The 13,238-nt window shown below is 36.6% G+C and overlaps 1 non-coding gene across 1 annotated transcript; it reads left to right on the forward strand.

Moving 5' to 3' along the window:
- Window positions 1-8,055: 8,055 nt before the first annotated feature.
- Window positions 8,056-8,162, forward strand: LOC132541010 (U6 spliceosomal RNA). The gene has a single exon (XR_009552205.1). It is a non-coding gene; the product is annotated as a U6 spliceosomal RNA (small nuclear RNA).
- Window positions 8,163-13,238: the final 5,076 nt, after the last annotated feature.

Consider the following 13,238-nt stretch of genomic DNA (forward strand, 5'->3'; position numbering starts at 1 on the left):
AATTATATTAAGTGAGATAAATCAGAAAGAGAAAGACAGGTATGGGATGATCCCACTCAGAAACAGAAACTGAGTAAGAAGAATGGAAAGGGAAAAGCAAAGCAGAAATTCACTGTTTGGATTATTGAACCAAAGTAAAATACTCTGGGAGGAGGGTGAGGGTAGATTTTCAGCTCCACTACAGAGGGCTAGGGGTAGGGACTAAGACGTTTGGTGGCAGGAATGGTATTAATATACACTCCTATTAACTTAGAGTCTTTTTTTTTTCTGCCTCCAGGGTTATTGTTGGAGCTTGGTGCCTGCACTACAAACCCACTGCTCCTGAAGTCTATTTTTCCCCTTTTGTTGCCCTTGTTGTTTATCACTGTTGTTGTTATTATTATTATTGTTATTGGATAGGACAGAGAGAAATCAAGAGAGGAGGGGAAGACAGGAAGAGAGAAAGACACCTGCAGAACAGCTTCACCACTTGTGAAGTGACTCTCCTGCAGGGGGGAAGCCAGGGGCTTGAACCGAAATCCTTGAGCTGGTCCTTGCACTGGGCTTAATATGCTACACTACCACCTGGGCCCCTAACTTATAGTCTTATAAATCACTAATTAATCAATATAAGAGTGTCTTGAACTTTTTGAAGTATAGATCACAGTTCTACATATGTATTCCTTCTATCTAAGTACTTAAGGTTCCAAATTGGTAAACTGATTGAATTTTAACAGCCGGCTTAAATTGTTAATACATTTCTAAAAATGACTTTTTTAAAATATTAAAACACCTATAATCTTAGACCACAGAAACCAGAAGCAACTCATCTTGTCAGTTTATAAAATACACTTATTTGTAAATAGTACTAAATGACATATATCATGGTAAAGTCTTGTATGGTATAGTAAATCCTAAACATGAGATTTTCAAAGTAAACCAAATCCCCCAATAACTTGGTTATAAAAATGATTATTTTTTGCCTACTTAAACTCTACGACAGCAGGAACCTCCTCTATTCTGTATAAAGCTCCCATTTCTCTCAGTTCTGGAACCTCTGGGGCTTGGCTCATTTTCCATCATGCTTCTCTCAAGCTATACCATTTGATACAGCTTCTGCTGATCTCAACCAAATCAGTGCAACCACTACCACCTCAACATGTTTCACTTTGTCACTTTGGACAATATCCAGAGAAGCCAGACATGAGATGTCAACCCTTCAGCTACATCACTCTGCCACCAAGATGCCAACCTGACTTTCCTGGAACCTCACCTCTCGAGAACCCTGCCCCACTAAGGAAAGATAGAAACAGGCTAGGAGAATGAATTGACCTGTCAACACCCACATCCAGCAGAGAAACAATTACAAGTGGCCAGGCTTTCTGCATCCCATAATGATCCTGGGTCCGTACTCCCAGAGGGATAGAATAGAAAGCTTCCAATAGAAAGAATAGAAAAGCTTCCAATGGAGGGGATGGGATGAGACGGGATGAAGAACTCTGGTGGTGGGAATTATGTGGAAATGTACCCCTCTTATCCAACAGACTTGTCGGTCATTATTAAATCAATTAAAAAATACTAAAAATAAATAAATAAATAAATTAGTGAATATATCTTTGGATTATTTTTTATCGCCACTAGGATTATCAGTGGATTTACTCCCTGTTCTATGAATACACTGCTCCTGGTGGCCATTTTTTTCTTTATTTTTTAATTCTATTTTTTTTTAAATAGGACAGACAGAAATGGTGAGAAAAGAGGAGATAGAGAGTGAGGGAGAAAAGAGAGACACCTGCAGACCTGCTTCACCACTCCCGAGGCTTCGACCCTGCAGCAGGGGATCCAGACTTAAATCTAGGTCCTTCAGCATGGCAATGCATGTGCTTAATGGGTGTGTCTTTACTCAGTCCCCTAGAAATGATTTTAAAATATTTTCTAAATCAACTCTACAGTACTCTTCAAAAGGAAACACTTTATACGAATTTGGGTAGGACAGAGGAATAAGGATTACTCAGAGACGGATGTGGGAGAATCACATATCACAGTTCTGGGACATGGTGCGAAGTGCAAGGACCAGCATAAGGATCCTGGTTCCAGCCCTGACTCCCCACCTGCAGTGGAGTCACTTCACAGGCAGTGAAGCAGGTCTGCAGGTGCTTTTCTCTCCCCCTCTCTGTCTTCTCCTCCTCTCTCCATTTCTCTCTGTCCTATCTAACAAAGATGACATCAATAACAATAATAGTAACTACAACAACAATGAAAAACAACAAGGGCAACAAAAAGGGAAAATAAATTAAGAAAGAGTAATAAATCATCTATAATATAGAGTAAGTATCTTTGTAGGGTCTTGGGTCTCATGTGCTGTCATTCTCAGCGGCATTAGGTGTGGCTATGGCTTATCTCTTTCAAAAATTTCTTTTCCTTGTGATTTTTGTCAACTGGAACAGCCTCTGCTGTGACGCCAACTAAAAGTTTAGTAGAAGAGAAACTTATTAGAGATATTCATCAAAACCAAACTGAAGATGCAGACCTGAGGAATAGTCATCAAATTTCTTCTGAGTGCCTTTGTAGGCTTGGTTTGTTTATAAGTTGGATCTATAAAAGGAACACATAACTGATCTTTAGAAAAGAGTGAATTCCTTTTTTTTAAATTTATTTATATTTATAAAAAGGAAACATTGACAAAACCATAGGATAAGAGGGGCAGAAATCCACACAGTTCCCACCACTAGAACTCTGTATCCCATCCCCTCCCCTGATAGCTTTCCTAGTCTTTAATCCTCTGGGAGTACTGTTTGGAGAGTCCTGAGATTCCTAAACAGACTTGATGGGCCTAGAACCCGAATAAATCCCTCTCTCCATTGTTACTGGTCACCTCTATCAGGAACAACAAAATAGACCCCTTTGTGGGCCCCCCATAGGACCTTGCCCTCAACTTGGATGGACAATGGTAGAGAATGTTCTATCCTCCGAAGGGAGGATGAACTACAAACATACTCTATGCTACACCTGAGGAAGATGGGTCGATATTGGGGCAGTTTGGAATGTTCCTACTCATGACCACAGAATGTGAGCTCAGATCTACAGGGATGCAGAGGTCACATAAGCTCCTAAGATGAATATGGGCCCCAGATCACATCAAATCGATGGGGTCAACAATATTTATACCCCTTTCCCATATTTGGGAGCTACTCTCTTCCCTGATCTAGCTTTCTGGTCCTTTTTCCAGCCATGACATCATATTCCCAGACAATAACTTAGATCCACCTGCATATCAGATTTAAGGCTCAGGGAGAAAAAAAAAGGAGGGAGAGAGAGTGAATTTCTAACATGTTCAGTTAGCCGAGAGGTTGGTTTCTAACATTCTTAATTAATTGGTCAAGGAAAAAGCACTGATCATAACTTCAAAGCAAACCCTTGATCTCACAGAGTTAATTTAATCAGAGCTCTCTGTTCCTGGGAAGATTTAAGGACCAAAGATTATTTGACTTGCTTATCCTAAAAATATCCCTGTAGACAGGATGCAGCCAGGTTAACTCATGCCATCCTTCTAGCAACTAATTAAAATGGAGGGGCTTGCTGGGACTATGAGCTTTCTGGGTGTGTCCTTACCTTTTTTTTAAATTTTATTATTATTATTTTTTAATACCAGTGTGCTGCTCAGCTCTGGCTTATGGTGGTGTGCGTGATTATACTTGGGACTTTGGAGCCTCAGTCATGACAGTTTCTTTGCATAACCACTATGCTATCTACCTCCCTACCCTATTTTTTTTCCCCCACTCTGCATTCTTCAGGGCAGGACAAAAATCATTGTTTTGTTAATATAAGTAGTCTCTCAAGTGCCTCAACAGAGCTGAAGTGTACATTTCAACTTATACAGGTTCAATGAAACTCCAGAACAATGAATGGGAAAATATCAAAGCATACTATCATGAACTCTCAGAATACCAAGCATAAAGAAAATAATTACAGAGCTAAGGAGACAGCATAATGGTAATGCAAACAGCCTTCATTCCAAGGCTCTGAGGTCTCAAGTTCAATCCCCATCACCACCATAAGCCAGAGCTGAGCAGTACACGCCCCTGTCCCTCTTTAAAATAAATAAAAAATTTGAAAGAAAATAATTACAAAACTTATTAACACTAGCTCATTTTAGAAGACAATAGTGATATTTTCAAAATATTTATTTATTTATTTAGGCACCAGGGTCGTCTCTATGGCTTGATGCCTTCATGATGAACCCACTGCTCCAGCAGCTATTTATTTCCTCTTTTTTTTTTTCTTTTCTTTCTCTCATTTGGCAGTACAGAGATAAATTAAGAAGGGGAGGGTAGAGGGATTGAGAAATGGAGACACATGTAGCACTTCTTACCACTTGTGAAGCTTCCCTCCTCCAGGTGGTAACTGGGGGCTTGAACCTAGGTTCTTGTGCATGCTCCCATGTGCCCTCAACTGGATGTAGTACCATCGGGTGCCATTTTCAAAACTGAAGAAAATTCCTTCCCAGGATTTGAAAATATTTTCAGTGATACAGCAATTTTTTAAAAAGTAATCATTAATTTACTGTAAAAATCTAGAAATATAATAGTAACAATACAATTTCAGAGAAACATAGCACACATACACACACACACACACACACACACACACACACACACGTGTGTGTGTGTGTGTGTGTGTATCAGAATGGCCCTTGAATAATTTGTGTCAAAAGCCTCCTTTTTTCTGTCATGAATTTTACATTATTTTATGAGAATTTGATTTTTCTCAATTCAATTTTTATTGCTTTGGTCACATATTTGAAATTTCTGATATACTTTGCTTTAATAGCCCCTCACTGTAAACTGTGGTTTAGAATGGAAATAAATATTTAACTGGGTCATGCAGACAACCATTGTGATCTAATTTCCTATCATTTAAAGAGGATCAAAAATAATCATCCCAGGGCCTGTGGCGGTAGTGGGTTAAATGCACATGGCACAATGCACAAGGATTGGAGTAAAGATTCCTGTTCAAATCCCAGGCTCCCCACCTACAGGGAGGTCACTTCACAATCAGTGAAGCAGGCCTGTAGGTGTCTATCTTTCTTTCCTCTCCTCTCCTGATTTCTCTGTTCTACCCAACAATGACAACAGCAATAAAAACAATAATACAATAACTACAACAACAATAACAACAACAACAAAATGGAAAAATTGTCCTCCAGGAGCAGAGGAGTCATAGCGCAGGCACCAAGGCCCAATGATAACCCTAGAGGCAAAAAAAAAAAAAAGTTTAAAAAAATTATAATCCTTCTGCATTTGATGCATACCTATAACTCATTTGAATGACAACAGTTATCAAAAAACCATTTTTGCTTTCCAGATATTGAAAAGAATCATTTGTGATATTTGTTCAAAAAAAAAAACTCCATGTATATCCTTTGTGGAGGGAAGGGTCAACTTATACTTAAAAGCTCACTGGACTAGAATAATACCTCTTCCACCTCATAATTTTATACCTTCATATAGCACTGATAAAATACAATGAGTTTAACATAAGCTATTACCTAAAAACTGTCATTTGCTTTAAAAAGCAATGAAATATGATAAGCTAAAAGAAACTACTACATGCAAAGGTTTGACTGAATATTGAATATGTAAATTGCACTTAAAGGTATATTTTTTCTTTCCTTTGGGATTCTTTTTTTCTCTAAAGAAGAGAAGTACGTCATTATCTCAGGGGATTTGTGAGCCACAATGAATGAGCTGTATTTAGGAAAATGATTACAGTATTTGCTGTCTTGAATTTCTCATGAAATGACAGGCAGTTCCTAACTAGGAGTTACTCATTAATGCAAACTCTTATTTATTTGTTCAGTGTAAGGTTGCAAGTCCACTTTCAGTCTGAAATTCTACACTAATGCTTCTCCTAGCTTTACAGCCAATTAAATTAGCTTGAGCTAACATTAGTTTCTTAGAAATAATTGGAAGGATCTGCAAGCTAGCTCACTTGGACAGTGTGTTTGCTTTGGAATACTCAGACTCAGGTTCAAGCCTGGCCGTCACCCTATTGAAGGGAGCACAGTGCTATAGTGTTGCTCTCTGTCTCTCTGTATCTGTTTTTTTTTTTCTATCTGGGGGGGGGGGGGAAGCCTACCTAGAGCTTCAGGTTTGATACCAGACATGCTCCCTTCAAAACCTTTCTTTCTCACTGAGTAACTGCTATCTCTGTCTATTGTCAGAGAAAAAAAAAATCACAATTTTCTCAGTTATTTCTCAAAATAAAACAAATATGCTTCAACTGTTTGTAATGTGACACATTTTTACTAGAATGTAGAAATGTAGATCAGAATTTAAGCAACTTAAATTGAGCTTTGTGTTTTCAACCTGCCTTGCTGTGCTTTCAAAAGTAAATTTGGGGTGGCAATTTTTTTTTTTTTGAACAGACACTGATTGGGAAGTCTTGAAGTCATTCTTTATACTGAAGCAATATTTCACAAATGTCTCAACTGCCATTAAATAATATACGCCAAACAAAAACCAGAAAAAAACCCTCAGTAAATATTTACTGCTTATGCCTCTTTTTTGATAATTAACTGGCAAGACACACCTCAATTATACTATCCACCAGAGCACTCTATCACCCAAAAGAACACTATTAGTGTATTTTTTCACAGCAGTCAATTATTATACCATGAGCTTTTTACAGACTAAAATCAAGATTGTGAGTAGATAATTTCCAACCTACTTATGTCTGAATCTAATGCCTCTTCTTGATAATATATTACCTAGAAAAAATTCTACATTTTTTTCCAGAGTTATCTTTAACTGTATTGAATAACTAATACCTTAATTTCAATAGGTGATCCATACTGTGATTCTATATTAATTCACTCCTTTTCCTTTTTTGGTTCTATTGTTACTGCAAATATCATCTTTATAAATTTCATATCCACCAATATAAGTTTATGAAGATCATTTTATATAGTTCTCTTTTTTTTAATAGAGACAGAGAGACATTGAGAGGAAAGGGAAAGAGAAGAAGAAAGAGATGGATCTTTAAGAGAGAAGTGAAAGAGAGAGAGGGAGAGAGATCCTTATAGCATTGCTTCACCAGTTATCACCTTTACAGGTGATGGCTAAGGATTTGAACCCAGGTCCTGTATATGGTAAAATGTGTGTCGTACTGGGTGCACCACTATCCAGCCCCATATGCAATTATCTTTAAGATGGGAATATGAAATTATAAACAAACATTTACTAGATTATATTTACCTATATAATTACATACACTGGTAGTCATTATACTTTTCACATGTACCTGAATTACGGTATGTAATGCCCTTTTAGTTTAGCATGAGAGATTCCCTAGTACTTCACATATGGTAGACCTGCTAGTAACTCATTGTTTCCATGTTTGTTTATCTACAAATGTCTTAATCTCTTGTTCATTTTAAAGAAATGTTTGCAAGATGGAGAATCCTTGGTTTAATATCTTCTTTGAGCTCTTTAATATGTCATCTTACTGCCTTTAGGCTTCCACTGGATAATGAGAAATTCATTATGAATTTTATTAGAGACACTTATTACACAATGTGTCATTTCTGCTTTGCCAGTTCCAAGGTTTCTTCTTTGTTTTCTGAGGGTTTGACTATGTTGAGCCTAAGGGTGAATGAATCTTTTGGAGCTTATACTTTTTGAAGATTGTTGAAACTCCTGGATGAATGTATTCAATCAGTTTCACTAAACTTTAAGATTTTTTTCAACCTTTACTCTTTAAAATATATATATATTTCTTTTTTCATTTTCTCCTTTTTGTGATTCCTATAAGCATACATGGGCACAACTGTCATGTCTCAAACTTATTTGGTACTGAGGTCATTTTTCCTTATTCTGCTTTTTTGTGTTTCCTCTGATGGATACTTGTACTTATTCTGCCTTCAAGGTCACTGACTCTTTCTTCTGCCTACTCAAAACAGCTACTGAACTGCTATAGTGAATTTCTTTGAGTTACTGTACATTTGTATTTCTTTTAGTTCTTTTCATACTGCTTTTTTATTCATGTCTCTATTTATTTATTAAGAATTTCTTAGTAGTGCTCGCTTCGGCAGCACATATACTAAAATTGGAACGATATAGAGAAGATTAGCATGGCCCCTGCGCAAGGATGACACGCAAATTCGTGAAGCGTTCCATATTTTTGATAGAGAATGGGAAAGCTACCATGGGAGGGGGTGGGTTATGGGGATTGGGTGTTGGGAATTGTATGGAGTTGTACCCCTCCTACCTTATGCTTTTGTTCACTAATCCTTTCTTAAATAAAAAATTAAAAAAAAAAAAAAGAATTTCTTAGTAGATATAAATTCCTTTAATTATTTGGATAGTTAATTACTAAATTTAACTATTTATTTTATTTAATTATTTTAAATGTATCAAAATCTTTGCCTAGTATCTTCAGCTCTGGATTATACTGGAGTATATTTTCATGGACTTTTTTTCCCTGTGTATTATCCATACCTTTTAATTTATTTGCATATCTCTCTTTCTAAGCTTGATATTCTAAATAATATGTCAACTGTGATTCCTCCCTAGTGTTTGTCATGACTATTACTATTGTTGTCAATATTTGTTTAATGACTTCCCTGAATAATTTTGGTAAAGTCACTATCCTTTGGCTGAATGGCCACTGAAGACTGTTCCATTAGTTTCATGATTACTTATTCATTAGACAGAACTTTCCATAAACTCCTTCATATCCATAGCCTTTGTTGAGGAGGTCTACATGTATATTTAGCAATGCTTAGAAAACACCAGTAGTTTACTACTTCATATTAGCCTTCATTTTCTACATGCATGAGTCCGCAATCCAGCTAGAGGTAATGTCAGGAAATTGTGAGGAGCCTCACAAAGCACTCTGCATTCCTGATACTATGGCCTATTTACATAATCATTGTTTTTCCTGAAAGATCCCCACCTACTCCATTCCTTTGATCTATCTTGTTTCTACCCTCAAGACCTTCCCTGACTCCAGGGTATTAATTAATCCTGCCAGTTAAAACCTACGCAACAGTTGCTAAGGAAGTTCCTACCTTTCCAGCCTAATTTTGCCTTTCTTCGCCCCTTTCCTAGCCATCTCTGTTTCTGACTTGCCATTTCAGGGTCTGACTTTTAAAAGCCATGGCACTCTGATCAATAAAGACATTGCATTGTTTCACCACATTTTTGGTTCCTGAGTCATCTCCCTCATGTCGCTGAGTAAGTAGTAGCCCAGGCTGGCTCCAGTTGAGTTCTCTCCAGCCCAGAGAGTATGCGCCCAGAAAGAGGCACCCCCATGCTATCCTGGCAAGGTAAGAGCTTAGACCTTCTGGTTGCTTTACTGGACAACCTTCTCACATACCTGTCTTTTTAGATCCTGGGAGGATTTCTTAGTTTTAAAGCTCTGCAACTACTCCTTCCATAGATTTTCCTTCTATTTTTTTTTTTACATTTTTTTTATTAGTTTGTGATTTCTTCCAATTACTCTTTGTTACCACAGGTAGATATGATACTATATAACTAGAATGTAAATGGTTTTTGGTGATTACCATTGCAGAAAAGATTATCTGCCTGAACTGAAGTCAAAGTTAGATCAAGTAAAGGCAAATTCAAAAATGAGAATATTTTTGGGAATTGTGAGGTAAAAGTATGACATCTATATGAAAATTGATTTTGGAAGAAATTTAACCTATCCACCAGAACACTGCCTTTCTCCAGAAGCTTCTAGATTGAGAATTATTCACCACTACAAGAATATTCATCTTTATGGCTATCACATTGCTAGGGAGAAGGTATGGTTGAAGGTATGATCTAAGACAAAATGTCACAAACTTTGTGTTCTTACTATGATTCAGTCAGTCACTTTAAACAATCTTCAGATTATTGCAAGTTCTTGGTTACCTTTCAGACTTTTGAGTAAACTGTGACAATTTTGTCAGCATTCTCATAGACTTCATAACAGAGGAATTTTGTAGGTCCTTAATCTGTCATTCCTGCTGACAATCCTCTAAAGTGTTGGGGGGGGTTGCTTATTATATTTAACCATCTTGAAGTTTAAGATATTTAAAGAGTAATTGATAATGTACACAATTAATACAGGGACAATAATTGCAAAATGATGTGGGGAAGTTCAAAATTGTATTTACTAGGGAATTTAGGATTTTGAATGATTTTTAGTATGCATAACATGCAATTTATATATAATAAGGTATACATATTAGTATACAGTTTAATGAATAATGTATATATAGCTATGTAAACACCACTAATTAAGGAAATAATGTATTTTGTTCATTGAATCAAGATAGATAACTTCACCCCCCCCCAAATTTCCACCAATCCCTTTCCCTATCTTTACATCTCCTGTAGAGGCAGTGATAATATCATGACTTCATCATAATCATTACCATATACAGTAGATGATAGATAGATAATAGACTGTATTAAATATTAAATCACTAGTGAAAAAAGAAAAGATGAACTTTTTAAGGTCACACATACAAACATAAAAAAGAACATAGCTTTACTTAATCATCCTACTACTGAACATTGTGATGTTGCAATGTGGGAACCATTATGAATAAAATACTATACAATTCTCATACTATCTTTTGGTGGACATTCATTTCAGCCTGGGCAGAATTCCTAGAAGTGGAATTGCAGTATTATCAGCTTTAATAAATGCTATCAGTCAGTTTCCCTCAAACAGCCAAACCAATATACTTCTCTTTTATCGTATTTTATTTATTTATTTATTTATTTATTTATTTATTTTTGCCATCGGGGTTATTGCTTCGATAAGAGCTTGATGCCTGCACTATGGATACACCACTTCTTTTGACCTTTTTTGGTTTGTTTTTGTTTGTTTGTTTTTGTTTTAATTCTTTCGTATTTGATAGGACAAAAGAGAAATGAGTAGGGGCAAGGGAGGTAGATAAGGAAACAAGAGAACATCTCCAGTACTTGCATCACTGCTTGTGAAGCTTCCCTACTGCAGGTGAGGAGTGGGGGCTCGAACCCAGGTCCTTGTACATGGTAACTGACATGTGCACTTAACCAGGTGTGTCTCTGCACTATCCTACCCCCCAATTTACAAGCAGTTGCTTCAGTTACTCTAAGTTCTATCTAAAAATTTGGTATAGTCTGGGTATTATATTCTTTTTTTCTCTTCCATTCTGGCAGGTAAATATGGATATATCATTGAGGCTGGACTTTACATTCCCTAATGAGAAATTATGTGGAGTACTTTTTTCAGAGATTGAACCAAGGACCTTGAAATTTTAGACATGAGTCTTATTGCATAACCATTATATTATCTCCCTCTAGTTGACTATATGTGTTTTCTCTTATCTCTATTTTTGCTATAAATTTTCATAATTCTATAGAAATTATCGATAATATGCTATTGAGAAGATACATACATATTAAAGATGCTGTCCTTGAAGAATTTACGATCTAAATAGAGATATAAATATATAAATAGTTAAAATCCATGGTGATAGTTGCTCTGTGATAAGCCAGGGATGGGGAGGCTTTTTTCTACTAAGAACCATTTGGATATTTATCTCACCATTTGCAGACCATTCGAAATTATCAACTTAAAAATTAGCACTTATGGGAGTTGAGCGGTAGTGCAGTGGGTTAAGCGCGCATGGCGCAAAGCACAAGGACCAGCAAAAGGATCCCGGTTCGAGCCCCGGGTTGCTACCTTCAGGAGAGTTGCTTCACAGGCGGTGAAGCTGGTCTGTAGATGTCTATCTTTCTCTCCCCCTCTCTGTCTTCCCCTCCTCTCTCCATTTCTCTCTGTCCTACCCAACAACAACGACATCAATATTAACTACAACAATAAAAAACAAGGGCAACAAAAGGGAATAAATAAATAAATGCATTTTTAAAAAAGCACTTAATGTTGCTATGACAAAATCTGAGATTGCCTTGGCAAGATTAGAGCAAATGATTTCACAGGTCTTACAAGGGTCTGTGGGCCAAATCTTCCCCCACCCTTGTTATGAGTGGAGACATATCATCTGTCTGTATAAAAGGAGAAAGTTTTCTTAAAGGAGTTAATTCTTCAGTTAACAGTAAAAGATAGGAAACAGTTAACTAAATCAACAAATAGGGGAGGACAAATAGGAAACGGCATTTTTTTAAACAATTTTTTAGAAAAAAATGTATGTATTTTCCCTTTTGTTGTTCTTGTTTTACGTTGTTGTTATTGATGTTGTCGTCATTGTTAGATAGGACAGAAAGAAATGGAGAGAGGAGAGGAAGACAGAGAGGGAGAAAGAAAGACTCCTGCAGACCTGCTTCACCGCCTGTGAAGTGACTCCCCGGCAGGTGGGGAGCTGGGGGCTCGAACTGGTATCCTTTCTCTGGTCCTTGTGCTTTGCGCCAACTGCGCTTAACCCGCTGTGCTACTGCCCGACTCCTGGAATGGGCATTTTAGAATGGATCAGAAATGAATCAGAAACAACGAGAAAGTATTAGAAGATAGTCCAACTGGTAGGACACATGTTACCATAAAATAATAATAAATAAACATTAAAAACAGGAAATTCTTCCTGTATTTGTATCATTTCAGTTCCTTGATTAGAAAACAGTTCTTTTAATTAAAAGAAAACAAAATTAAATTACCAAAATGGGAGCATGAAAACTGAGTTCAGCAGAATAAATGTTTAATGCTAGAAATTTATTAAAGGGAACTAATTTAAGAATTGATGACAGTAAAATGAAATCATATCCCAAGAGAAAACCCCCTTCAACTCTACAATGACTAATTACAGTAGAACTATCTTCGTTCTACAAGGAGCTCCAGTTGATTAGAATTCTACATTTAGAAAAACGTGGAAAGCAGCTTGTTGCACTGAAAGAAAGAAAATAATGGAAGATTCTTTTACCTTGGAACTTTAATAATGGTATACGTTACCACTATTATAATTATTAGTATTATTAGTAACAATAATATATAATAACTACCATTATGTGGCGCTTCCCATGTGCCAGGTTAAGTGTGTAGTACTCTGCATACAGACACTAAGGCTATCTGCTTTCCACAGATTACAAAACTGAAACTATGGTCACTTATCTGGTATTGTACAATTAGAAAGGAAAGACTGAACTAAATGCAGATCTGATTTCAGGCCCATATTTTAGTATTAAAACACATTTTATATCAAGAGTTAATGGCTTGTAGTACAGTGGTTGATACATGGGTAAAATTTCTCATCTCACCATGTCAACGAA

Source organism: Erinaceus europaeus, chromosome 10 (genome assembly GCF_950295315.1).
Source record: "Erinaceus europaeus chromosome 10, mEriEur2.1, whole genome shotgun sequence".
Taxonomy (NCBI): domain Eukaryota; kingdom Metazoa; phylum Chordata; class Mammalia; order Eulipotyphla; family Erinaceidae; genus Erinaceus; species Erinaceus europaeus.